Source organism: Pinus tabuliformis, chromosome 2_1 (genome assembly GCF_031772625.1).
Source record: "Pinus tabuliformis cultivar Carrire ecotype Pingquan chromosome 2_1, CPIR1, whole genome shotgun sequence".
Taxonomy (NCBI): Eukaryota; Viridiplantae; Streptophyta; class Pinopsida; order Pinales; family Pinaceae; genus Pinus; species Pinus tabuliformis.
Window position 1 is genome coordinate 563581800 of NC_142299.1, and position 26914 is coordinate 563608713.

A 26914-nucleotide genomic window follows, 5' to 3' on the forward strand; every position below is an offset into this window, starting at 1 on the left:
AAGAGAAACTTGTAAAATTAGAAGCCTTTATCACCACCACCTAGACTAGTGCCTTGATGGAAATGTACAATACAGTTACCTAGGCAAAATTCAATGAGGACATCCTTGTTTAAGAGGGTAAGAGGTGTAAATCCTCTTCTTACAAGCCCTAGTGGCTTCCCTAATAGGGATATTTTAGATTTGAGAGATGCAAAATTGGGATTTCTCTTAAAGGGTTCAACAAAAACAATTTCAAATGGCATAGAGGATCACAATTTCTAGACAAACACAACAATTTTAACTATGGCACATGTAGAAACCATAATTTTCACAATATAGCATGCAAAATATAGAAGATGAGCAATAAAATTAAAAAAGATTCGCAAGAATCTCCTCAATCAATATCAAGAAACCAACTTCAAGCAAAAATCGACCTCCAAGGGCAATTTCACCATAGATCTACATTTCATTCAAGTAGAAAATAGGCAAAATCTAATGCACACTTCCCAAAGAGAGAGAAGTGCGACAATGAATGATGATGAAAAGCGAATAAGGCCCCTCTCTATTTACATAAGGGTAACCAAGCCTTATTATATTAATATTAAAATAAAACCACTAAAAGTTTTTACCTAGGCATTCAACTAGGTCAAAGTTCACAAGATGACCTTGAAATAACTTGTGAATATAACAAAATGCCAAAAATATCCCACACTTGTTGCAAAAAACGAGTCTCCACCATTACATCATCCTAGAGAATATGCAATAAGGCAACAAAGAACTGAGACAAGGGTCCAAGAGTGCTCCTTACTTCAAGAATGTCCTCAATTGCATGCATACATCTCCAAATGGTGCCTCCACCACCATGACATCATCCAATAGAATCCCTACCTCACTCTTTGCAAACATGTGGGAGTGACATGGCACCTCTAAAAGAAAGCATTGGCATCAAATATGGATGTACTATCCCTCCCATGTCATCTCAGGGATAACCATCCCCATTTAGGCTTCAAAATAAGGTTTCATTCATTAATCAAGGTTAAGGCAAGGTTTGGGGCATCTTGGGTCCATCTAGGTACATCATCGAAAAGTCCAATGCCTAGTATTTCAAGCTCAGTGTTTCAATATCTGGAATATTGTTAAGAGGATCTATATCATGTGGAACTTGCTCAAGGATGAACGCTCATCTCTATGGGGGCAATGTTGGGGCCACAAGGTTAACTTTATTTGGTTCCCCTCTCTCTCATTTCTAGCACTTAGGTTAGTTATCTCATTGAAAGAGATTGATCTAGACACCTTCCTCTCGGTGTAGTGTATAGGGTTTCCCAAAATGAACTTACCTAAAACCCAACTATTAGTCACATCAATATTGATTGTCCCTAAACTTCTCATTCGGTTGGAGCTATTGTCAAAGATAGTCAAAAAATACTTCTATCTCATATTCCCTTGTTCTCTCTTAGTCTCCCTATGTTAGTTCTCTCTCCTGCTTGCCATGCCATTTCTCTTCCTACTTGCACCTACCCTTACCATTTTGAGCCACCCCATGCTTTCCCCTCTCTTGTATTTTCATGCCCCATGATGTGTTATTCACCTTACTCTTCTTCTCCTTCCCTTACCCATTGAATGTTGAAGGAAAGCCTTGCCTCCTAGTCCTGACCTTTCTCTAGTGGCTTGTGGATTTTACTGGTCTCAAAAGGTTTCCATAATTAATATGCTTTACAAAGTTGAGCGAAGCTTCATTTTGGGATGTTATCATTGTTACACACCCCTAGGCCTCTTATCTATAGCAGTTCTCAAGAAATTATGGCACTCCCATTCATACTTTTGCTCATGAACCCTTTCTCCTTTTTGTTCCTTTCCTTCCTAATCCACTTGCGGAAAACTTCCTTCTATAGCATCTCCCTTTGTTTCCTTTTGGTCACCCCTTTCCTATGTAGATCACTACTAATGGGTCTCTCTAGGTCATTCTCTCGGGTAGGGCCCGACTAGAGATGACTTCTCCTTTAATGGGACCAATCACCTTGCCTCTCCTTTGCCTACTGGGGAGTTTGGTCTTGGTTGTCACATCCCATAGACTGTAGCTCTGGGTTCATTTCCTCAATAATTCCTCATTTCCTCCTTCCACTCGGCTCTTGCCTTCCCCAGTTAAAAACTAGCATCGTTACCATTTTCTTCTTTTCTTCACTATTTAAGCTCCCGAGTTGTTGATTCACACCTCTTTCATTTGCTATCTAAACTATTGTCGCCACCTTTTAATTCTTGGTTTTAGTTGTTAATCTCTAATGTTGTCATCTTTTCCCTCTTTGGTTTAGTTTTCCAGTCCTAGCTTCACTACCTCTCACATTTATTTCCTCCACTAGTTCATCCCTACCTTTGTTGCCTCTCCTTCCTTCTCTTCTTCTCACCTTCACTCACTTCTTAGACTTCATCGATATTTTCTATTGTTAACGCTTCTAGACCTCATGGTAACAAGAAATTTGCCACCACTGTCACCTTAGCATCTTGACTCCAACTATTTAGTGGTATATTGAACCACAAGGGAGGATTTTCTACATATGGATGACCTAGAGGATATTCAAGAAGGAGGGTTTAAGGTGATGGAAATGTCTAATCATTTTGATAGGGTACTCGTGGAGTCAAAAGGGCTAAGATAGTCTTTTCCAATGCACAAGTACTCCATCCCTAGACCACTTAAGCAAAAAAAAGGGCTGCTATAAGTTAGGATTTGACAAATATTCAATGATAGGGAATTTGATGTCATATAAGCATAAGAAACCGTCTTACAATGATTAGTCAACAAAGGATCAAGACTATCAATTAGATATGCAAGGTTGAGGCTAAAACATGTAGAAAACAACAATATAGTGATGATGTTAGCCTTAGAAATAGGGTTTTAACATGCAAAAATTGCTAGATGTGAAAATTCAGCATCCACAATCCTATTGCAGTAACTGGAAATAATTCTCCTAATTGTTAATTTAATTTTTAACAATTTATTTACTATTTTCTACAGCAAATACTGAATCAATCACACTGCAACCTACAAAATAAAACTGCGGAAGAAGTAAACGCTGGAAGAAATGCTAGCACACACATAAATTTACACAGTCATTTTTGGAGCAATGTCCCCGGAAAAACCCAACTTGAGAAAATCGGTGCAGCAGTTGAGGGTTTTATTATTATGCATCAATGAAATAATAATCTGAGTGCAACTGGATTTGAAACTGGAAATCCTATAGAGGAAAACTGGTAAGAAAATCTAGTGAGGAAATTCCTCACTCCACAGGAAAATCCGGGCTTTGACCTTAGCTCAAAATGATCCGTCCAAACTGGATCTGTGCAGTCACTCTGTCACCCTAACGCAGTTTTTCCTGCACTCAACTCGAAAAAACTTCTCCTCAAGCCCTTTGGTCAACTGTTGTCCAGGAAAATTTCTCTCCTAGCCTCTAGAACCTTTGCTTAGCTTCTGATACTGAAACTTTGCTTCTCCCCACCAATTTCGAAATTGCCTCTATAGGCTACTACGTTTCTCTGCGTCAACCTCACTATGGTTCCTCTGCTTGTCTGTAAATGCACTCATTGGAATTGTAATCCTTCCTCCGACTTCACTGTCCCATCCCCTCTCTCACTGCTTCGATCGATATTGGACAAGCTCATCTTTACTCCTTATAGTGTTCATGGTGAAATGACTTTTCACTAAGGGTAATGTCTCCAAAACCAAGCCAACCTAATTCAACATGCTTAAACACTATTTTCATAAGGAATAGAAATTATTTTCGTTTATTTTTGCCACTCCATTGAAGCCCTAGGTGCCCCTTATCCCTTCAAGGTTGTCACTCATGCTTGTAATGAATAAACAATCATTTCCTCCTTGGGTCTTCCATCCACGACTTTGGGTACAAAGCCCACCACTTAGGTACATTTCCCACAAAGATTCATTTTTGTGGGTCAGCTTATCACAAACCCAATACCCGGGGGTTGTGAGAGTACCTCCCAAGATACACATTTCAACATTCCATCCCTAGACCACTTAAGCAAAGAATAGGGATGATATGAGTTAGGGTTTGACAAATATTCAATTATAGGGCATGTGATGTCATATAACAGCCACAAGAAACAATCTTATAATGATTAATCAACAAAGAATCAAGACTATCGATTAGATCTTCAAAGATAAGGGTTTTCGATTGAGATGTTATGGCTGAAACATGTAGAAAACAACAATATAGTGATGACGTCAACCCTACAAATAAGGTTTTAAGATGCACAAATTGCTAGATTTTGCCTTCTAATAAATATTTAATGCAATTCCTACTTAGAGGGAATGAACATATCAAATAAAATTACTTTTAGCAATATTTCAAAGAGGCCCTAACAATAGATATCTTGAATTTAAGAGAGAAGAAAGAGAAATTTCTAAAATCGGAAGCCTTTATCACCACCACCTAGACTAGTGCCTTGATGGCAATGTACAATGGAGTTACCTAGGAAAAATTCAATGAGGACAACCTTGTTTAAGAGGGTGAGAGGTGTAAATCCTCTTCTTACAAACCCTAGTGACTCCCCTAATAGGGATATTTTAGATTTGAGAGATGCAAAACTGGGATTTCTCTTAAAGGGTTCAAAGAAAACAATTTCACATGCCATAGAGGATTAGAATTTCTAGAAAAACACAACAATTTTAACCATGGCACATGCAGAAACCATAATTTGCACAATATAGCATGCAAGATATAGAAGATGAGCAATAAACTAAAAAAAATTCCACAAGAATCTCCTCAATCAATCTCAAGAAGCCAACTTCAAGCAAAAATCCACCTCCAAGAGCAATTTCACTATAGATCTACATTTCGTGCAAGTAGAAATTAGGCAAAATCTAATGCACACTTCCCAAAGAGAGAGAAGTGCAACAATGAATGATGATGAGCAGTGAATAAGGCCCCTCTCTATTTATATAAGGGTAACCAATCCTTATTATATTAATATTAAAATAAAACCACTAAAAGTGTTTACCTAAGCATTCAACTAGGTCAAAGTTCACAAGCTGACCTTGAAATAACTCGAGAATATAACAAAATGTCAAAAATATCCCACACTTGCCGCAGAAAAGGAGTCTCTACCATTACATCATCTTACAAAATATGTAATAAGGCACCAAAGAACTGAGACAAGGGTCCAAGAGTGCTCCTTACTCCAAGAAAGTCCTCAATTGCATGCATACATCTCCAAATGGTGCCTCCACCACTATGACATCATCCAATAGAATCCATACCTCACTCTTTGGAAACATGTGGGAGTGACGTAGTACCTCAAAAAGAATGAATTGGCATCAAATATGGATGTACTATCCCTCCCATGTCATCTCGGTGATAGCCATTCACATCTAGGATTCGAAATAAGGTGTCATCCATTAAACAAAGTGAAGTCAAGGTTTGGGGCATCTTGGGTCCATCTAGGTATGTCATCGACATACCTAGATGCCTAGTATTTCAAGCTCAGTGTTTCAGCATCTGGAGTATTGTTAAGAGGCTCTATATTATGTGGAAGTTGCTCAAGGATGAACGCTCATCTCTAGGGGGCAAATGTTGGGGCCACAGGGTTATTTTTGGACCAATGTCCATGGAAAAACCCAACTTTGGAAAACTGGTGCAGTAGTTGAGGGTTTTATTATTATGCAGTAGTGAAATAATCTGAATGCAAATGGATTCCGAAACTGGAAATCCTACAAAGGAAAACTGGTAAGAAAATCTAGTGAGGAATTTCCTCACTCCACAGGCAAATCCAGGCTCTGACTTCAGCTCAAATTGAGCCGTCCAAACTAGATCTGTGCAGTCACTCTATCACCCTAGCTCAGTTTCTCCTACACTCAGTTCAAAACAACTTCTCCTCAAGCCGTTTGGTCAGCTATTGTCTGGGAAAATGTCTCTCCTAGCCTCTAGAACCTCTGCCCAACTTCTGGCACTAAAACTTTGCTTCTCCCCACCAATTTCAAAATTCTCTATAGGCTACTGTGCTGCTCTGCGTCAACCTCACTATGGCTCCTCTGCCTCTCTGTAAATGAACTCACTGGAACTGGAATCCTTCCTCCCGCTTCACTATCCCTATCCCTCTCTCACTGCTTTGTTTGATCCTGAACGATCTCATCTTTACTCCTTATAGTGTTCATGGTGGAATGACTTTTCACCAAGGGTAATGTCCCCATAACCAAGCCGACCTAAGTCAACATGCTTAAACACTATTTTCATAAGGAATAAAAATTATTTTCGTTTATTTTTTTTCACTCCATTGAAGCCCTAGGTTCCCCTTATCCCTTCAAGGTTGTCAATCATGCTTGTAGTGAATAAACAATCATTTCCTCCTTGGGTCTTCCGTCCACGACTTTGTGTACAAAACCCACCACTTAGGTACATTTCCCACAAAGATTCATTTTCGTGGGTCAGCTTATCACAAACCCAACACCCCGAGGGTTGTGAGAGTACCTCCCAAGACACACATTTCAACATTCCATCCCTAGACCACTTAAGCAAAGAATAGGGATGCTATGAGTTAGGGTTTGACAAATATAAAATGATAGGGCATGTGATGTCATATAACAACCACAAGAAACAATCTTATAGTGATTAATCAACAAAGAATCAAGACTGTTGATTAGATATGCAAAGTTGAGGGTTTTCGATTGAGATGTTATGGCTGAAACATGTAGAAAACAACAATATAGTGATGATGTCAGCCCTACAAATAAGGTTTTAATATGCACAAATTGCTAGATTTGGCTTTTTAATAAATAACTAATGCAATTCCTACTTCGATGGAATGAACACATCAAATAAAATTACTTTTAGCAATATTTCAAAGAGGCCCTAACGCTTGATATCTTGAAAACAAGAGAGAAGAAAGAAAAAATTTTAAAATCAGAGGCCTTTATTGCCATCACCTAGACTAGTGCCTTGATGGAAATGTACAATGAAGTTACCTAGGCAAAATTCAATGAGGACAACCTTGTTTAAGAGGGTGAGAGGTGTAAATCCTCTTCTTACAAACCCTAGCAGCTTCCTTTATACGGATATTTTAGATTTGAGAGATGCAAAACTGGGATTTCTCTTAAAGGGTTCAAAGAAAACAATTTCACATGGCATAGAGGATCACAATTTCTAGACAAACACAACAATTTTGAATTTGGCACATGCAGAAACCATAATTTGCAAAATATAGAAGATGAGCAAGAAACTTAAAAATATTCCACAAGAATCTTATCAATCAATCTCAAGAAGCCAACTTCAAGCAAAAATCCACCTCCAAGAGCAATTTCACCATAGATCTACATTTCGTGCAAGTAGAAAATAGGCAAAATCTAATGCACACTTCCCAAAGAGAGAGAAGTGTGAGATTGAATGATGATGAAAAGTGAATAAGGCCCCTCTCTATTTATATAAGGGCAACAAGGCCTTATTATATTAATATTAAAAGAAAACCACTAAAAGTGTTTACCTAAGTATTCAACTAGGTCAAAGTTCACAAGTTGACCTTGAAATAACTCGAGAATATAACAAAATGCCAAAAATACCCCACACTTGTCGCAGAAAAGGAGTATCCACCATTACATCATCCTACAGAATATGAAATAAGGTACCAAGGAACTGAGACAAGGGTCCAAGAGTGCTCCTTACACTAATAAAGTCCTCATTTGCATGCATACATCTCCAAATGGTGCCTCCACCACCATGACATCATCCAATAGAATCCCTACCTCACTCTTTGCAAACATGTGGGAGTGACGTGGCACCTCTAAAAGAAAGCGTTGGCATCAAATATGGATGTACTATCCCTCTCATGTCATCTCGGTGATAGCCATCCCCATCCAGGCTTTGAAATAAGGTGTCATCCATTAAACAAGGTCAAGGCAAGGTTTGGGGCATCTTGGGTCCATCTAGGTACATCATCGAAAAGTCCAATGCCTAGTATTTCAAGCTCAGTGTTTCAACATCTGGAGTATTGTTAAGAGGCTCTATATCATGTGGAAGTTGCTCAAGGATGAATGCTCATCTCTAGGGGGGAAATGTTGGGGCCACAAGGTTAGGTTTCTTTGGTTCTCCTCTCTCTCATTGAAAGAGATTGATCTAGACACCTTCATCTCGGTGTATTGTTAGGGTTTCCCAATACTTCTATCTCCTAGTCCCTTGTTCATCATTCTTGTTCTCTCTTAGTCTCCCTAAGTCAGTTCTTTGTCCTGCTTGCCATGTGATTTCTCTTCCTACTTGCACCTACCCTGACCATTTTGAGCCACCCCATTCTTTCCACTCTCTTGTCTTTTCATGCCCCATGATGTGTTATTCATCTTACTCTTCTTCTCCTTCCCGTACCCATTGAATGTTAAAGGAAAACCTCTCCTTCTAGTCCTAATCTTTCTCTAGTGGCTTGTGGATTTTACTAGACTCCTAAGGTTTCCATAATTAATATACTTTAGAAAGTTTAGTGAAGCTTCATTTTGGGATGTGATCATTGTTACACACCCCTACGCCTCTTATCTATAGCATTTCTCAAGAAATTAATGGCACTCCCATTCATACTTTTTCTCATCAACCCTTTCTCCTTTCTGTTCCTTTCCTTCCTAATCCACTTGGGGAAAACCTCCTTTTATAGCATCTCCCTTTGTTTCCTTTTGGTGACCCCTTTCCTAGGTAGAACACTACTAATGGGTCTCTCTAGGTCGTTCTCTCGGGTAGGGCCCGACTCGAGATGACTTTTCCTTTAATGGGACCAATCACCTTGCCTCTCCTTTGCCTACTGGGGAGTTTGGTCTTGGTTGCCACATCCCATAGACTGCAGATATGGGTTCATTTCCTCAACCATTCCTCGATTCCTCCTTCCACTCGGCTCTTGCTTTCCCTAGTTCAAAACTAGCATCGTTAACATTTTCTTCTTTCCTTCACTATTTAAGCTCTTGAGTTGTTGATTCGCACCTCTTTCATTTGCTATCTAAACTATTGTCGCCACATTTTAATTCTTGGTTTTAGTTGCTAGTCTCTAATGTTGTCACCTTTTGCCTTTTTGGTTTAGTTTTTCAGTCCTAGCTTGACTACCTCTCACATCTATTTACTCCACTAGTTCATCCCTACCTTTTTTGCCTCTCCTTCCTTCTCTTCTTCTCACCTTCACTCGCTTCTTAGACTTCATCAATATTTTCTATTGTTAACGCCTCTAGACCTCGTGGAAACAAGAGATTGGCCACCACTGTTACCTTGCCATCCTGACTCCAACTATTTAGTGGTATATTGAACCAAAAGGGAAAATTTTCTACATATGGATGACCTAGAGAATATTCAGCAAGGAGGGTTTAAGGTGATGGAAATGTCTAATCATTTTGATAGGGTACTGGTGGAGTCAGAAGGGCTAAGATATTATTTTGCAAAGTACAAGTACTTCATCCCTAGACCACTTAAGCAAAGAAAAGGGCTTCTATAAGTTAGGGTTTGACAAATATTCAATGATAGGGAATTTGATGTCATATAACCATAAGAAACCGTCTTACAATGATTAGTCAACAAAGGATCAAGACTATCAATTAAATATGCAAGGTTGAGGCTAAAACATGTTGAAAACAACAATATAGTGATGATGTTAGCACTAGAAATAGGGTTTTAACATGCAAAAAGTGCTATATGTGAAAATTCGGTTTTAACATGCAAAAAGTGCTAGATGTGAAAATTCGGCAACCCGAATCCTATTGAAGTAACTGGAAATAATTCTCCTAATTGTTAAATTAAATTTTAACAATTTATTTACTATTTTCTACAACAAATATTGAATCAATCACACTGCAACCTACAAAATAAAATTGCGGAAGAAATAAACACTAGAAGAAATGCTAGCACACACACATAAATTTACATAGTCATTTTTGGACCAATGTCCCCGGAAAAACCCAAGTTGGGAAAACTGATGGAGAAGTTGAGGGTTTTATTATCATGCAGCAGTGAAATAATCTGAGTGAAACTGGATGCCAAAACTGGCAATCCTACAGAGGAAAACTAGTAAGAAAATCTAGTGAGGAATTTTCTCACTCCACAGGCAAATCTGGGCTCTGACCTCAGCTCAAATTGAGTCGACCAAATTGGATCTCTGCAGTCACTCTGTCACCCTAGCTCAGTTTCTCCTGCACTCAACTCGAAACAACTTCTCCTCAACCCGTCTGGTCAGCTGTTGTCTAGGAAACTGTCTCTCCCAGCCTTTGGAACCTCTGCCTAGCTTCTGGCACTGAAACTTTGCTTCTCCCCACCAATTTCCAAATTGGCTCTATAGGCTATTGCGCTGCTCTGCGTCAACCTCACTACGGCTCCTCTGTCTCTCTGTAAATGCACACACCGAAACTGGAATCCTTCCTCCAGCTTCACTGTCCCTGCCCCTCTCTTACTACTTCGATTGATCCTGAACGAGCTCATCTTTACTCCTTATAGTGTTCATGGTGGAATGACTTTTCACCAAGGGTAATGTCTCCAAAACCAAGCCGACCTAAACATGCTTAAACAATATTTTCACAAGGAATAAAAATTATTTTCGTTTAGTTTTTGCCACTCCATTGAAGCCCTAGGTTCCCCTTATCCCTTCAAGGTTGTCACTCATGCTTGTAATGAATAAATAATCATTTCCTCCTTGGGTCTTCCATCCACAAATTTGGTTACAAACCCACCACTTAGGTACATTTCCCACAAAGATTCATTTTCGTGGGTCAGCTTATCACAAACCCAATACCTCAGGGGTTGTAAGAGTACCTCCCAAGATACACATTTCAACATTCCGTCCCTAGACCACTTAAGCAAAGAATAGTGATGCTATGAGTTAGGGTTTGACAAATATTCAATGATAGGGCATGTGATGTCATATAACAGCCACAAGAAACAATCTTATAGTCATTAATCAACAAAGAATCAAGACTATCGATTAGATATGCAAAGCTAAGGGTTTTCGATTCAGATGTTATGGATGAAACATGTAGAAAACAACAATATAGTGATGACGCCCTACAAATAAGGGTTTAGGATGCACAAATTTCTAGATTTTGCATTTTAATAAATATTTAATGCAATTCCTACTTAGAGGGAATGAACACATCAAATAAAATTACTTTTAGCAATATTTCAAAGAGGCCCTAACACTAGATATCTTGAATTTAAGAGAGAAGAAAGAGAAATTTGTAAAATCAAAATCCTTTATCACCACCACCTAGACTAGGGCCTTAATGGAAATGTAAAATGGAGTTACCTAGGCAAAATTTAATGAGAAAATCCTTGTTTAAGAGGGTGAGAGGTGTAAATCCTCTTCTTACAAACCCTAACGACTTCCCTAATAGGGATATTTTAGATTTGAGAGATGCAAAACTGGGATTTCTCTTAAAGGCTTCAAAGAAAACAATTTCACATGGCATAGAGGATCACAATTTCTAGACAAACACAACAATTTTAACTATGGCACATGAAAAAACCATAATTTGCACAATATAGCATGCAAACTATAGAAGATGAGCAATAAACTTAAAAAAATTCCGCAAGAATCTCCTCAATCAATCTCAAGAAGCCAACTTCAAGCAAAAATCCACCTCCAAGGGCAATTTCACTATAGATCTACATTTTGTGCAAGTAGAAAATAGGCAAAATCTAATGCACACTTCCCAAAGAGAGAGAAGTGTGACAATGAATGATGATGAAAAGTAAATAAGGCCCCTCTCTATGTATATAAGGGTAACCAAGCCTTATTATATTAATATTAAAAGGAAACAACCAAAAGTGTTTACCTAAGCATTCAACTAGGTCAAAGTTCACAAGTTGACCCTAAAATAACTCGAGAATATAACAAAATGCCAAAAATATCCCACACTTATCGCAGAAAAGGAGTCTCCACCATTACAATTGCATGCATATATCTCCAAATGGTGCCTCCACCACCATGACATCATCCAATAGAATCCCTACTTTACTCTTTGCAAACATGTGGGAGTGATGTGGCACCTCTAAAAGAAAGCATTAGCATCAAACATGGATGTACTATCCCTCCCATGTCATGTTGGTGATAGCCATCCCCATCTAGGCTTCGAAATAAGGTGTCATCCATTAAACAAGGTCAAGGCAAGGTTTGGGGCATCTTGGGCCCATCTAGGTACATCATCCAAAAGTCCAATGCCTAGTATTTCAAGCTCAATGTTTCAAAATATGGAGTATTGTTAAGAGGCTCTATATCATGTGGATGTTGCTCAAGGCTGAATGCTCATCTCTAGTGGGGAAATGTTGGGGCCACAAGGTTAGTTTGCTTTGGTTCTCCTCTCTCTCATTTCTAGCACTTAGGTTAGTTATCTCATTGAAAGAGATTGATCGAGACACCTTCCTCTCGGTGTATTGTATAGGGTTTCCCAAAATGAACTTACCTAAAACCCAACTATTAGTCACATCAATATTGATTGTCCCTAAACTTCTCATTGGGTTGGAGCTATTGTCAAAGATAGTCAGAAAATACTTCTATCTCCTATTCCCTTGTTCATCGTTCTTGTTTTCTCTTAGTCTCCCTATATCAGTCCTCTCTCCTACTTGCGATGCGATTTATCTTCCTACATGCACCTACCCTGACCATTTTGAGCCACCCCATTCTTTCACCTCTCTTGTCTTTTCATGCCCCATGATGTGCTATTCACCTTACTATTCTTCTCCTTCCCTTACCCATTGAATGTTGAAGGAAAACCTTGCCTTCTAGTTCTAACCTTTCTCTAGTGGTTTGTGGATTTTACTAGCCTCATAAGGTTTCCATAATTAATATGCTTTACAAAATTAAGTGAAGCTTCATTTTGGGATGTGATCATTGTTACACACCCCTAGGCCTCTTATCTATAGAAATTCTCAAGAAATTAATGTCACTTCCATTCATACTTTTGTTGATCAACCCTTTCTCCTTTCTGTTCCTTTCCTTCCTAATCCACTTGGGGAAAACCTCCTTCTACAGCATCTCCCTTTATTTCTTTTTGGTCACCCCTTTCCTAGGTAGATCACTACTAATGGGTCTCTCTAGGTTGTTCTCTCAAGTAGGGCCTGACTCGAGATGACTTCTCCTTTGATGGGACCAATCCCCTTGCCTCTCCTTTTCCTACTGGGGAGTTTGGTCTTGGTTGTCATATCCCATAGACTGCAGCTATGGGTTCATTTCCTCAACCATTCCTCAATTCATCCTTCCACTCGGCTCTTGCCTTCCCGAGTTCAAAACTAGAATCGTTACCATTTTCTTCTTTCCTTCACTATTTAAGCTCCCGAGTCTTTGATTCACACCTCATTCATTTGCAATCTAAACCATTGTTGCCACCTTTTAATTCTTGGTTTTAGTTGTTAATCTCTAATGTTGTCACCTTTTGCCTATTTGGTTTAGTATTTCAGTCCTAGATTCACTACCTCTCACATCTATTTCCTCCCCTAGTTCATCCCTACCTTTGTTGCCTCTCCTTCCTTCTCTTCTTCTCACCTTCACTCGCTTCTTAGAATTCATCGATATTTTCTATTGTTAATGCCTCTAGACCGTGTGGTAACAGGAGATTGGTCACCACTATCACCTTAGCATTCCGACTCCAACTATTTAGTGGTATATTGAACCACAAGGGAGGATTTTATACATATGGATGACCTAGAGGATATTCAACGAGGAGGGTTTAAGGTGATGGAAATGTCTAATCATTCTGATAGGGTACTGGTGGAGTCAGAAGAGCATAGATAGTCTTTTCCAAAGCACAAGTACTCCATCCCTAGACAACATAAGCAAAGAAAAGGGCTGCTATAAGTTAGGGTTTGACAAATATTCAATGATAGGGAATTTGATGTCATATAACCATAAAAAACCGTCTTAAAATGATTAGTCAACAAAGGATCAAGAATATCAATTAGATATGCAAAGTTGAGGCTAAAACATGTAGAAAACAACAATATAGTGATGATGTTAGCCCTAGAAATAGGGTTTTAACATGCAAAAAGTGCTAGATGTGAAAATTCGGCAACCTGAATCCTATTGCAGTAACTGGAAATAATTCTCCCAATTGTAATTAATTTTTAACAATTTATTTACTATTTTCTACGACAAATACTGAATCAATCACACTACAACCTATAAAATAAAATTGTGGAAGAAATAAACACTAGAAGAAATGCTAGCACACACACATAAATTTAGACAAAGCCCACCACTTAGGTACATTTCCCACAAAGATTCATTTTCGTGGGTCAACTTATCATAAACCTAATACCCCGGGATTGTGAGAGTACCTCCTAAGATACTCATTTCAACATTCCATCCCTAGACCACTTAAGCAAAGAATAGGGATGCTATGAGTTAGGGTTCGACAAATTTTCAATGATAGGGCACGTGATGTCATATAACAGCCACAAGAAACAATCACATAGTGATTAATCAACAAAGAATCAATACTATCGATTAGATATGCAAAGCTAAGGGCTTTGGATTGAGATTTTATGGCTGAAACATGTAGAAAACAACAATATAGTGATGACGTCAGCCCTACAAATAAGGTTTTAAGATGCACAAATTGCTAGATTTTGCTTTTTAATAAATATTTAATGCAATTCCTACTTATAGGAAATGAACACATCAAATAAAATTACTTTTAGCAATATTTCAAAGAGGTCCTAACCCTAGATATCTTGAATTTAAGAGAGAAGAAAGAGAAATTTGTAAAATCAGAAACCTTTATCACCACCACCTAGACTAGTGCCTTGATGGGAATGTACAATGGAGTTACCTAGGCAAAAGTCAATGAGGACATCCTTGTTTAAGAGGGTGAGGTGTAAATCCTCTTCTTACAAACCCTAGTGACTTCCCTAATAGAGATATTTTAGATTTGAGAGAAGCAAAAATGGGCTTTCTCTAAAGGGTTCAAAGAAAACAATTTCACATGGCGTAGAGGATCACAATTTCTAGACAAATACAACAATTTTAACTATGGCACATGTAGAAACCATAATTTGCACAATATAGCATGAAAAATATAGAAGATGAGCGATAGAATTAAAAAAATTCTGCAACAATCTCCTCAATCAATCTCAAGAAGCCAACTTCATGCAAAAATCCACCTCCAAGGGAAATTTCACAATAGATCTACATATCGTGCAAGTAGAAAATAGGCAAAATCTAATGCACACTTCCCAAAGAGAGAGAAGTGCGACAATGAATGATGATGAAAAGTTAATAACGCCCCTCTCTATCTATATAAGGGTAACCAAGCCTTATTATATTAATATTAAAAGAAAACCACTAAAAGTGTTTACCTAAGCATTCAACTAGGTCAAAGTTCACAAGTTGATCTTTAAATAACTCAAGAATATAACAAAATGCCAAAAATACCTCACACTTGTTGCAAAAAAGGAGTCTCCACCATTACATTATCCTACAGAATATGCAATAAGGCACCAAAGCACTGAGACAAGGGTCCAAGAGTGCTCCTTACTCCAAGAAAGTCCTTAATTGCATGCATACATCTCTAGATAGTGCCTCCACCACCATGACATCATCCAATAGAATCCCTACCTCACTCTTTGCAAACCTAAGTTGCACGAAACGGGGAAACGGGTACGAGTTTCTGAAACGGGAAGCGATACGAAACGCGACCTCCCCAAATTTTGGAAACGGGGAAACGCGAATATATATATATATATATATATATATGTGTGTGTGTGTGTGTGTGTGTGTGTGCAATCATAAAGCATAAATGATACATTATAATTTATTACACTTAAACATTACGATTTAATTTACATCACATTTACTCATGAATGATCACATAATGAAAATAAAAATATCGAATGTCCAAAAGCAACCTTTATTATATATCCAAATCTCAAAATCAGCCTTTATTTATATTAATATATGAGGCTGCAAGTACAATAAAGACTATGAGGCTGCAAGAGAGATATCCAAATCAAGATTTTCTGCATCCACATCCCATTCTTTAGAAGGACCACTATTGTATTGGGAGTCTCCTCCTACATAGTCGAACGACCTTAGTGCTGACTTGATTAAATACACGTTTCATACCCTAGTACCCTACATGATCTTGATTACTGGGAGTTTCCCTTGCATAGAGGGCTTGGTTCTCTTGATTAAATACAAGTTCCATACCCTAGTACATGATAAAATCCAATGGAAACATTGCAATCCCTCCAATCCTGAAATCCTGAAAAACAAACAAGTCTGCTGGATTTTGAGTGAGATCTAAAATTCTACTTTCTCCATATGAAATCCAATGAGGGCGAAACCACTCTCAAACATCCTGAGTCATTTCATGGTAATGTTAAAAATTTAAGTAAAAGGATGAAAATGAAAAATAAAGGAGAATATCACTTTTACTTTAAGAATTTAACATTACCATGAATTGCATATCCCTAAATTCTAGAACATCCTGGAAACCCTAAAAAAATTTAAAAACAAATTAAAAAACAACTGTTTTTTTGGGGAAACGTGGCCCGTACGGCCTGGAAACGCGTTTCCGGCCGTACGGCCACGTTTCCATTTCGGGAAACGTGGCCGTACGGCCGGAAACGCGTTTCCAGGCCGTATGGTACGGGGAAATGCGTTTCGTTTCGTTTCCCCTGGGGAAACAACCCCTAGGGCCACGTTTCCTGCAACTTAGTTGCAAACATGTGGAAGTGACGTGGCACCTCTAAAAGAAAGCATTGGCATCAAATATGGATGTACTATCCATCCCATATCATCTCGGTGATAGCCATCCGCATCTAGGCTTCGAAATAAGGTGTCATCCATTAAACAAGGTCAAGGCAAAGTTTGGGGCATCTTGGGTCCATCTAGGTACATCATCAAAAAGTCCAATGCCTAGTATTTCAAGTTCAGTGTTTCAGCATCTACAGTATTGTTAAGAGGATCTATATCATGTGGAAGTTTCTCAAGGATGACTGCTCATCTCTTTGGGGGAAATGTTGGGGCCACAAGGTTAGTTTGCTTTGGTTCTCCTCTCTCTCATTTCTAGCACTTAGGTTAGTTATCTCATTGAAAGAGATTGATCTAGACACCTTCCTCTCGGTGTATTGTATAGGGTTTCCCAAAATGAACTTACCTAAAACCCAACTATTAGTGACATCAATATTGATTGTCCCTAAACTTCTCATTTGGTTGGAGCTATTGTCAAAGATAGTCAGAAAATACTTCTATCTCCTATTCCCTTGTTCATCATTCTTGTTCTCTCTTAGTCTCCCTATGTCAGTTCTCTCTCCTGCTTGCCATGCGATTTCTCTTCCTACTTGCACCTACCCTGACCATTGTGAGCCACCCCATTCTTTCCCCTCTCTTGTCTTTTCATGACCCATGATGTGTTATTCACCTTACTCTTCTTCTCCTTCCCTTACCCATTGAATGTTGAAGGAAAACCTTGACTTCTAGTCCTAACCTTTCTCTAGTGGCTTGTGGATTTTAATAGCCTCATAAGGTTTCCATAATTAATATCTTTACAAAGTTGAGTGAAGCTTCATTTTGGGATGTGATCATTGTTACACACCCCTAGGCCTCTTATCTATAGCATTTCTCAAGAAATTAATGGAACTCCAATTCATACTTTTGCTCATCAACCCTTTCTCCTTTCTGTTCCTTTCCTTCCTAATCTACTTGGGGAAAACCTCCTTCTATAGCATCTCCCTCTGTTTCCTTTTGGTCACCCCTTTCCTAGGTAGATCACTACTAATGGGCCTCTCTAGCTCGTTCTCTTAGGTGGGGCCCGACTCGAGATGACTTCTCCTTTAAAGGGACCAATCACTTTGCCTCTCCTTTGCCTAATGGGGAGTTGGTCTTGGTTGTCACATCTCATAGACTGCAGCTATGGGTTCATTTCCTTAACCATTCCTCAATTCCTCCTTCCACTCGACTCTTGTCCTCCCCAATTCAAAACTAGCATCGTTACCATTTTCTTCTTTCTTTCACTATTTAAACTCCCAAGTTGTTGATTCACACCTCTTTCATTTGCTATCTAAACTATTGTTGGTTTTAGTTGTTAATCTCTAATGTTGTCACCTTTTTCCTCTTTGGTTTAGTTTTTCAATTCTAGCTTCACTACCTCTCACATCTATTTCCTCCACTAGTTCATCCCTACCTTTGATGCCTCTCCTTCCTTATCTTCTTATCACCTTCACTTGCTTCTTAGACTTCATCGATATTTTCTATTGTTAACGCCTCTAAACCTCGTGGTAACAAGAGATTGGCCACCACTGTCACCTTAGCATCCTGACTCCAACTATTTAGTGATATATTGAACCACACGGGAGGATTTTCTACATATGGATGACCTAGAGGATATTCAACAAGGACGAATTAAGGTGATGGAAATATCTAATCATTTTGATAGGGTACTGGTGTCGTCAGAAGGGCTAAGTTAGTCTTTTCCAAAGCACAAGTACTCTATCCCAAGACCACTTCAGCAAAGAATAGGGTTGCTATAAGTTAGGGTTTGACAAATATTCAATGATATTGAAATTGATGTCATATAACCATAAGAAATCATCTTACAATGATTAGTCAACACAGGATCAAGACTATCAATTAGATATGCAAGGTTGAGGCTAAAACTTGTAGAAAACAACAATATAGTGATGATGTTAGCCCTAGAAATAGGGTTTTAACATTCAAAAAGTGCTAGATGTGAAAATTCGGCAATCCGAATCCTATTGCAGTAACTGGAAATAATCGTCACTCCACAAGGAAATCCGAGCTCTGACCTCAGCTCAAATTGAGTCCTCTAAACTGGATTTGTGCAGTCACTCTGCCACTCTATCATAGTTTTTCCTACACTCAGCTCGAAACAACCTCTCCTCAAGCCATTTGGTCAGTTGTTGTTTGGGAAAATGTCTCTCCTAGCCTCTGGAACTTCTGCCTAGCTTTTGGCACTAAAACTTTTCTTCTCCCCACTAATTTCAAAATTGCCTCTATAGGCTACTGCGCTGCTCTGTGTCAACCTCACTATGAATCCTCTGCCTCTCTATAAATGCACTCACTGGAACTGGAATCCTTCCTCCAGCTTCACTGTCCCTGCCCCTCTCTCATTGCTTCAATTGATCTTGAACGATATCATCTTTACTCCTCATTGTGTTCATGGTGGAATGACTCTTGACCAAGGGTAATGTCTCCAAAACCAAGCCGACCTAAGTCAACATGCTTAAACACTATTTTCATAAGGAATAAAAATTATTTTCGTATATTTTTTGCCACTCCATTGAAGCTCTAGGTGCCCCTTATCCCTTCAAGGTTGTCACTCATGCTTGTAATAAATAAACAATCATTTCTTCCTTGGGTCTTCCATCTATGACTGTGGGTACAAATTCCACCACTAAGGTACATTTCCCACAAAGATTCATTTTCGTGGGTAAAATCATCACAAACCCAATACCTGGGGGTTGTGAGAGTACCTCCCAAGATACACATTTCAAAATTCCATCCCTAGACCACTTAAGCAAAGAATAGGGATGCTATGAGTTAGGGTTTGACAAATATTCAATGATAGGGCATGTGATGTCATATAACAGCCACAAGAAGCAATCTTATAGTGATTAATCAAAAAAGAATCAATACTATCGATTAGATATGCAAAGCTAAGGGTTTTCGATTGAGATGTTATGGCTGAAACATGTAGAAAACAACAATATAGTGATGACGTTAGCCCTACAAATAAGCTTTTAAGAGCACAAATTGCTAGATTTTGATTCTTAATAAATATTTAATGCAATTCCTACTTAGAGGGAATGAACACATCAAATAAAATTACTTTTAGAAATATTTCAAAGAGGCCCTAACCCTGGATATCTTGAATTTAAGAGAGAAGAAAGAGAAATTTGTAAAATCAAAAGCCTTTATCACCACCACCTAGACTAGTGCCTTGATGGAAATGTACAATGGAGTTATGTTAATTTTAGGTATGTTCTATGCTAGAGCAATTTATTTCAATTTCTTTTCCACATTAGCAATCACATCAGCATAAAGTAAACTGCAGATAGAACATAAATATAAATCGCAGAAGACAAGCCAAGACTAGAGGACACAAGATGTGGCGCTAGCCAGGGACAAACCCCAATGTGGGGAAACCCTTGATCAATTCTTCTTTTATGTTCTTCAAATTTCAGTAGAGAAAGTGAGAGAGATAGTACATTTACAATAGAAGTCAATCACTTTGACTTTTGATATTGGCATGAGATCAGTTGAAGACATATTGCTTCAACTGATTCTCTAAGGTGACTCTTACACCTATCATAGTGCTACATCTCGTCTATTTGTTGCACATTACCGTGTGACACCTTGTTGTACTATCACATGTGTTGAACCTTGATGACTGAACTGTTCTCATCTTCATGTTGCTCATCATGCTGCATCTTCCATGGTCTTATTCATCATCAAGCTGTCCATGCTTATGATCTCATTCATCATTATGCTGCCCATGCTCATATCATCATGCATCATTATGCTGCCCATGCTCATATCATCATGCTGCTTATTATGCTACCCATGATCTCATACGTCATGTTGCCTTCCTTCGGAGACAGATGCTCCGGCTATTTTGGCAATTCCTGGTAGTTCCGACTTTTCCAGAAGTTCTGGCTTTTCTGGTAGTTTCGACATTTTTGGCTTTTCTGGCTTTTCGGCTTTCCGGCTTTTCCGGCTTTTCCGGCTTTTCTGGTTTTTCCGGCTTTTCTGGCGTTTTCTGCTTTTCCAGCAGTTTCGGCTTTTCCGGCAGTTCAGGCTTTTCCAACTTTTCTTGCTTTTCCGGTATTTCTAGCTTTTCTGGCTTTTCCGGCTTTTTCGACTTTTCTGGCAGTTCCAGCTTTTCCGGCTTTTCCAGCTATTTCGGCCTTTCCGGCAGTTCCGGCTTTTCTGGCTTTTCCTTAGGATCTCTCCTCCTACTAAAACCCAAAGACAAGTAGAGAGAGGAAGAGACCCAAGTGTGTGTAGAAAAGAATTGAAGTCCTCTTCTATTTATACTAAAATGTAGAGGTTGAATAGACATGACTGTTGGGCTTTTGAGCCTACATAAGTTGTTGGCCGACTTAACAATTTGCCCATAACATAAATAAATTCATAACTTCATAAATACTTATCCGAATCGGATGATCTTTAGATCAATCCTACACCTCTCAATTAGAGGGATCAAATAAAAATATCAGCTGCCATAAATAATATGACCCACATTGGGTTTGGCCCTAGTTTCCAATTTTAACACTCCCTCTCAACTAGGGAGAACTCCATCTGCTGATCCATATGTCCAACTATACTATCTCTGCTATCAGTGCCCTACACTGCTCTGCTCAGCTCAGCTTGGCTCTGTTGGCTTTGCTCTGCTCTGCTGGCTCTGCTTTGCTCTGCTCGACTCTGTTGGCTCTGCTCTGATCTGCTCAACTTAGCTCTATTGAACCATGAAGAAGAAGAATTGATCGAGAATGTGTCATACCATTCTCCACTGACCCGAAGTCAGTCTCAGAGTGTGTACCACTGGTCCCAGACCAGTCCTCAACTGACCCAAAGTCAGTGTCATAGTAAGTACAAACCTACCACTGGTCCCAAACCAGTACTCTACTGACTCGAAGTCGGTCTCAGAGTATGTACCACTGGTCCCAGACCAGTCCTCAACCGACCCGAAGTCAGTGTCATAGTAGGTACAACTCCTACCACTGGTCCCAGACCAGTACTCTACTGACTCGAATTCAGTCTTAGAGTATGTACCACTGGTCCCAGACTAATCCTCAACCAACCCGAAGTCACTGTCATATTGGGTTCAACTCCTACCACTGGTCCCAGACCAGTACTCTACTGACTCGAAGTCAGTCTCAAAGTATGTACCACTGGTCCCAGACCAGTCCTCAACAGACCCGAAGTCAGTGTCATAGTGGGTGTTGTCGCGCGGATTGACACGACAACCCTCAGACCGGGGGCTGTCACTCTGATCCCTGATCCCTCCGTTTAAGCCTGTCTCCCGCGGCTAAGGGGGGTAGTCCCTGTGAGATAATGAGACCAACTGTCGACCAGTTGGTTGGGAGACACGAGATACGATGTAAAAAGCACTTGATGGATTTGATTAATTGAGCAGACCAGTGCCTTAAGAGATTATGGTTAAAATGATTACTTGTTAGATATAGAAAAATAAACCGAAAACAACAATCATTTGTCATCAAAAGGTATCAGCGAAATCACATAACCAAACGATATCCAGCGACTGAGAATTTTGAAAAAAGATAAATGCTTTAAACCACCACGAGAATTCTAGACCATTAACTAGATATCATATTCGCATCTCGACTTGAAAAATTCAGATCTTAAGATATAACATGAAAAACAACTGAAACTGGCAAAAATGATTTTCCAAATTTTTTATGTGATAAAATGAAACCTAAAAACCCTAAACCCTGATAAAAACTGCATAAAGCAAAAAATTTGAAACCCTAGATCAGAGAAAATTGAAACCCTAAGACAACTGATTAATTTACAGATTTGGCCCCTTAACAGCCAGATTCATCAATAAGAATGGAAATATTTTAACGAAACGAAAATTTCAGATTTGTCACTGTGAAGAACTTCAGAAAATTTCTCATGCAAATCAAATAAATAAACCGAATGATAGACCCAGGATCAAATCCAACTGGGCTCAGCAAAAAATGCTTGCGGGAGTTGGCTGGTTCAGCCGAGAACTTCCCCGAACGCCCACAAAATTCCTTCAGAAAATGTTTTCTGCACAGCTCAAAACAACCGTCAACAAAGAGGGCAAAAATGTTGCTAGATCTCAAACAGTAATGGAGATACCTGCCATTACTTCAGAAACCCTAACAACACCCAAACCCCAGCAAGTGAACAAGATACCTGTGCTCACAATACTCTATAAGAAGCTAATATTAATGGCTGAAAATAACATATGCAAAAAATGAAATGATCTCACAGCATTCCAAGAGAGTAACACCAGCAAGATATGGACCCCAAAGTCTTCCTTTATTAACCAGAAACAGATTTACAAGAGAGCTTCTTCAGTCTTTGACTCACAGATCGAATGAATCGACAATGACTCCTAGCACCCTATTTAAAGGAAATGACTCCAACCGCTAGTTCGAATGATCCATGTAGAAATGATCTCGACCGTTGATGAGTATCAAGACATCTCTTGATCTCATCCATCGATTTATTCCCTTAAATTTTTTAATTTTTTATTATTTATTATTTTATTTTATTTTTTAAATTTTTAAATTTTTTAAATTTTTTATTATTATTTTTTAAATTTTTATTTATTTTATTATTTTTTAAATTTTTTTATTATTATTTTTTAAATTTTTAAATTTTTTATTATTTATTATTTTATTTTATTACTTTTTTAAATTTCTTAATTTTTATTTATTTTATTATTTTTTAAATTTTTATTTATTTTATTATTTTATTTTATTTTTTAAATTTTTAAATTTTTAAATTTATTATTATTATTTTTTAAATTTTTAAATTTTTTATTATTTATTATTTTATTTTATTTTTTAAATTTTTTTTTTATTATTTATTATTTTATTTTATTTTATTTTATTTAAATTTTTAAATTTCTTAATTTTTATTTATTTTATTATTTTATTTTATTTTTTTAAATGGATCATCGAACTAAGCCTTTGGAAACATCACCTAGGACCTAGGACTTAGGACTCACGAGGGGTTTTAAAACATTTTCAACCCTCAAGACACATTTCATGATGACTTTTTACAATTTACATCTCAAGGGGACAAACCCACTTAATACAGACCCTCACAAAACACCCAGTTCTGCGACACAACTATAATCTAGCAGATTAACACACTAGGATTCTCCTAAAGTTCTAATGACAAAATGCATCCCGGCTTTGGGGTTCAGGTTCGAAGGAAAACTCTGCCGATCATAGATCGGTGAGACAAAAAACCTTCCGGGACATAGATTATCATAGAAAGTTAGGTCCACCTAGGCAATTTTACATACATGACTCTGATCTGCTTAGATTATTTACAATTCATACATGCAGACTGGGTTTACAAGCAAGAAGATCAAGCTGCTGATGACTGTAGGATGGCACGGACACGCTGATCAGGTGCTGCCCTTTTCTTGCAAAGAAAAAGGGGGGGGGGTACTGCATGGGTAGTTGACCAGTAGAGGTCAACATCTGGCTCTACTTGGGGACACGTTGCTGCTTGCAGGAATGTGAGAATCCAGAATCTGCATCCATACAACACAAAAATAAGTAGCGTCCATCCAAAAATCATCATATACATTAAGCACAAAAAAGATAAAAGCTCCTCATTTATTAACTAATCTAGAAAAGCAAATCTAATCCTAAAACAGAAATAAAAATGCGGAAAAACAAGGAGTAGGGTTAGAAATATGATACAAAAGATGCCCCATGGCATCAGATGTGTTCAATATAGTGCATACTGAGCATTTGCCTGCTTTCAGGCAAATCTGTCGGCTGCTTGTCGGATGTGCCATGTCCAATTCTGCATATGGTAGGACTCTTTCCTATCCGAAAATCAAGCTGCTCGCGGCCGTCTGATGCGTCAAATCTTCTTCTCATTTTCTTTCTCTTGCGCTTTTTCTTTCTGGCTGGTTTAATTACTGATGACCTGGAACTTTCTGTTTCAAAACTATCAGATGAAGTATGCATGATATGTCTTTCTTTAGCCCGCATCTGATCTTTATCATTCTTAAGTCTGTCTGGATCACCTTCAATCAACCATCTTTCAATCGAATCAATAACCTCCCAATAATAAGATGAATCTTGTTGTAGCAAATGAGAAGACTCCTGATCTGTTGATGTTTGCTGGTTTCTCTTATCCTCTGCCAGTTGCTGAAACCTTTGAACTTGTATTTTAATGGCATCCATCTGACTAGAGTGTTCAACCTTTGTAGCATTGATTTGTCTGGCATGGTGTTCTTGCATGTCTTTTATTACTTTAACATTCTTTTCCTTTATGTCCATCAAGCAATGCTGCATAAAATTTATTTCTTCTTTATGATTCGCTTGCATGTCAGCCACTTGATTATTATGATTGAACGTCATGACAGTCATTTCCTCATCCATAGTTAATAACTTGTTTCGCATAGAGTCAATTTCCTTATCATGATCAGCTTTCATGGTCACCATACTTTCCTCTAAGACTGACAACCTGCTTTGCATGATTCTAATTTCTGTTTCATAATTAGTTTTTATGGCCTCAATTTCTTTAGCATGGTGACTTTGCGTGACCTCAATCTCCCTATTACGTTTTTCCAGATGGGTGCATAAAGTTTTCACATCATTGACATAATTAGTTTGATTGATTTCCATATTTCTCACCAGCATCATTAGGTCTCGTATAATTTGCTTTTGCTCTTCTTTTTCATTGTCATTTGTCCCTGATTTCCCGTGGACTTGTTCTGAGATAGTACAGGTGGATGACACATTTCGACCATCAGCTGAAACTTTTATCAAATTACTTTCATTCTGTTGCACAATTTTAGAGGCAGAAGGAAAGCTGTTTGGATAACCATATTTATCTTTAAAAGCATCAATAATGTCTTCTAAAGAAGTGAAAGATTCCTCAGGAAAACTGTTAAACCAATTCAAAGCATCATCTTCTAAAGAAAGGACAAATAGACGCATTTTGATATCTTCATGATTAAATTGAGGGGATCTGCAATATATGATCATGATGCGATCAAACAAGCCTAGATGCCTTCTAACAGCGATTGGATCACCACCTGAAAAAATAGGTAATTTAGAAATGGCCTCTTCTGGAAAATCATGGAGATGGTGAATAAAACGACATGGTTTAAATGAATAATCCATGATAAATAATAGGAGATCAGATGGATGATAGAACTAGATCTCTGCTCAAGAAAATCAAAAGATGAAAGAAGTGGAGTCGCCACTTGAACAATAAATCTGATTCTAAGATCCAAGAAGTAATCAGCAAACAGATATGCGGGAAATCTTCTTGTCTGGGAAAAATGAGAAAGTGGAGTCGCCACCCAAACAAGAAACAAACCGAAGAGATACCGATGATATGGCGAAAAATAAGGCAATAAAAGATCCAAATGATAACCCAAAAGGTTGAATTTGCCAGCTCAAAATGAGAGATGAGAAAGATGATAAGGTGAATGTCGATGAAACCTCCAAGAACAGAAAAACTCTATCCCCGGAAACGGCGCCAAAAAATGTTGGCGTTGCCGGGCCAGATGAAAAGATAGACAGATGAGAAAAATGATTTGTCGTTTGAAACACCGAGAAAAAGTGTCCCCGGCAACGACGCCAAAAAATGTTGGCGTTGCCAGCTCAAACGAATGATAGAAAGATAAGCGATGAATGATTAAAAGTCGTTGAAACACCAAGGACAGAAAAACTCTATCCCCGGCAACGGCGCCAAAAAATGTTGTCGCGCGGATTGACACGACAACCCTCAGACCGGGGGCTGTCACTCTGATCCCCGATCCCTCCGTTTAAGCCTGTCTCCCGCGGCTAAGGGGGGTAGTCCCTGTGAGATAATGAGACCAACTGTCGACCAGTTGGTTGGGAGACACGAGATACGATGTAAAAAGCACTTGATGGATTTGATTAATTGAGCAGACCAGTGCCTTAAGAGATTATGGTTAAAATGATTACTTGTTAGATATAGAAAAATAAACCGAAAACAGCAATCATTTGTCATCAAAAGGTATCAGCGAAATCACATAACCAAACGATATCCAGCGACTGAGAATTTTGAAAAAAGATAAATGCTTTAAACCACCACGAGAATTCTAGACCATTAACTAGATATCATATTCGCATCTCGACTTGAAAAATTCAGATCTTAAGATATAACATGAAAAACAACTGAAACTGGCAAAAATGATTTTCCAAATTTTTTATGTGATAAAATGAAACCTAAAAACCCTAAACCCTGA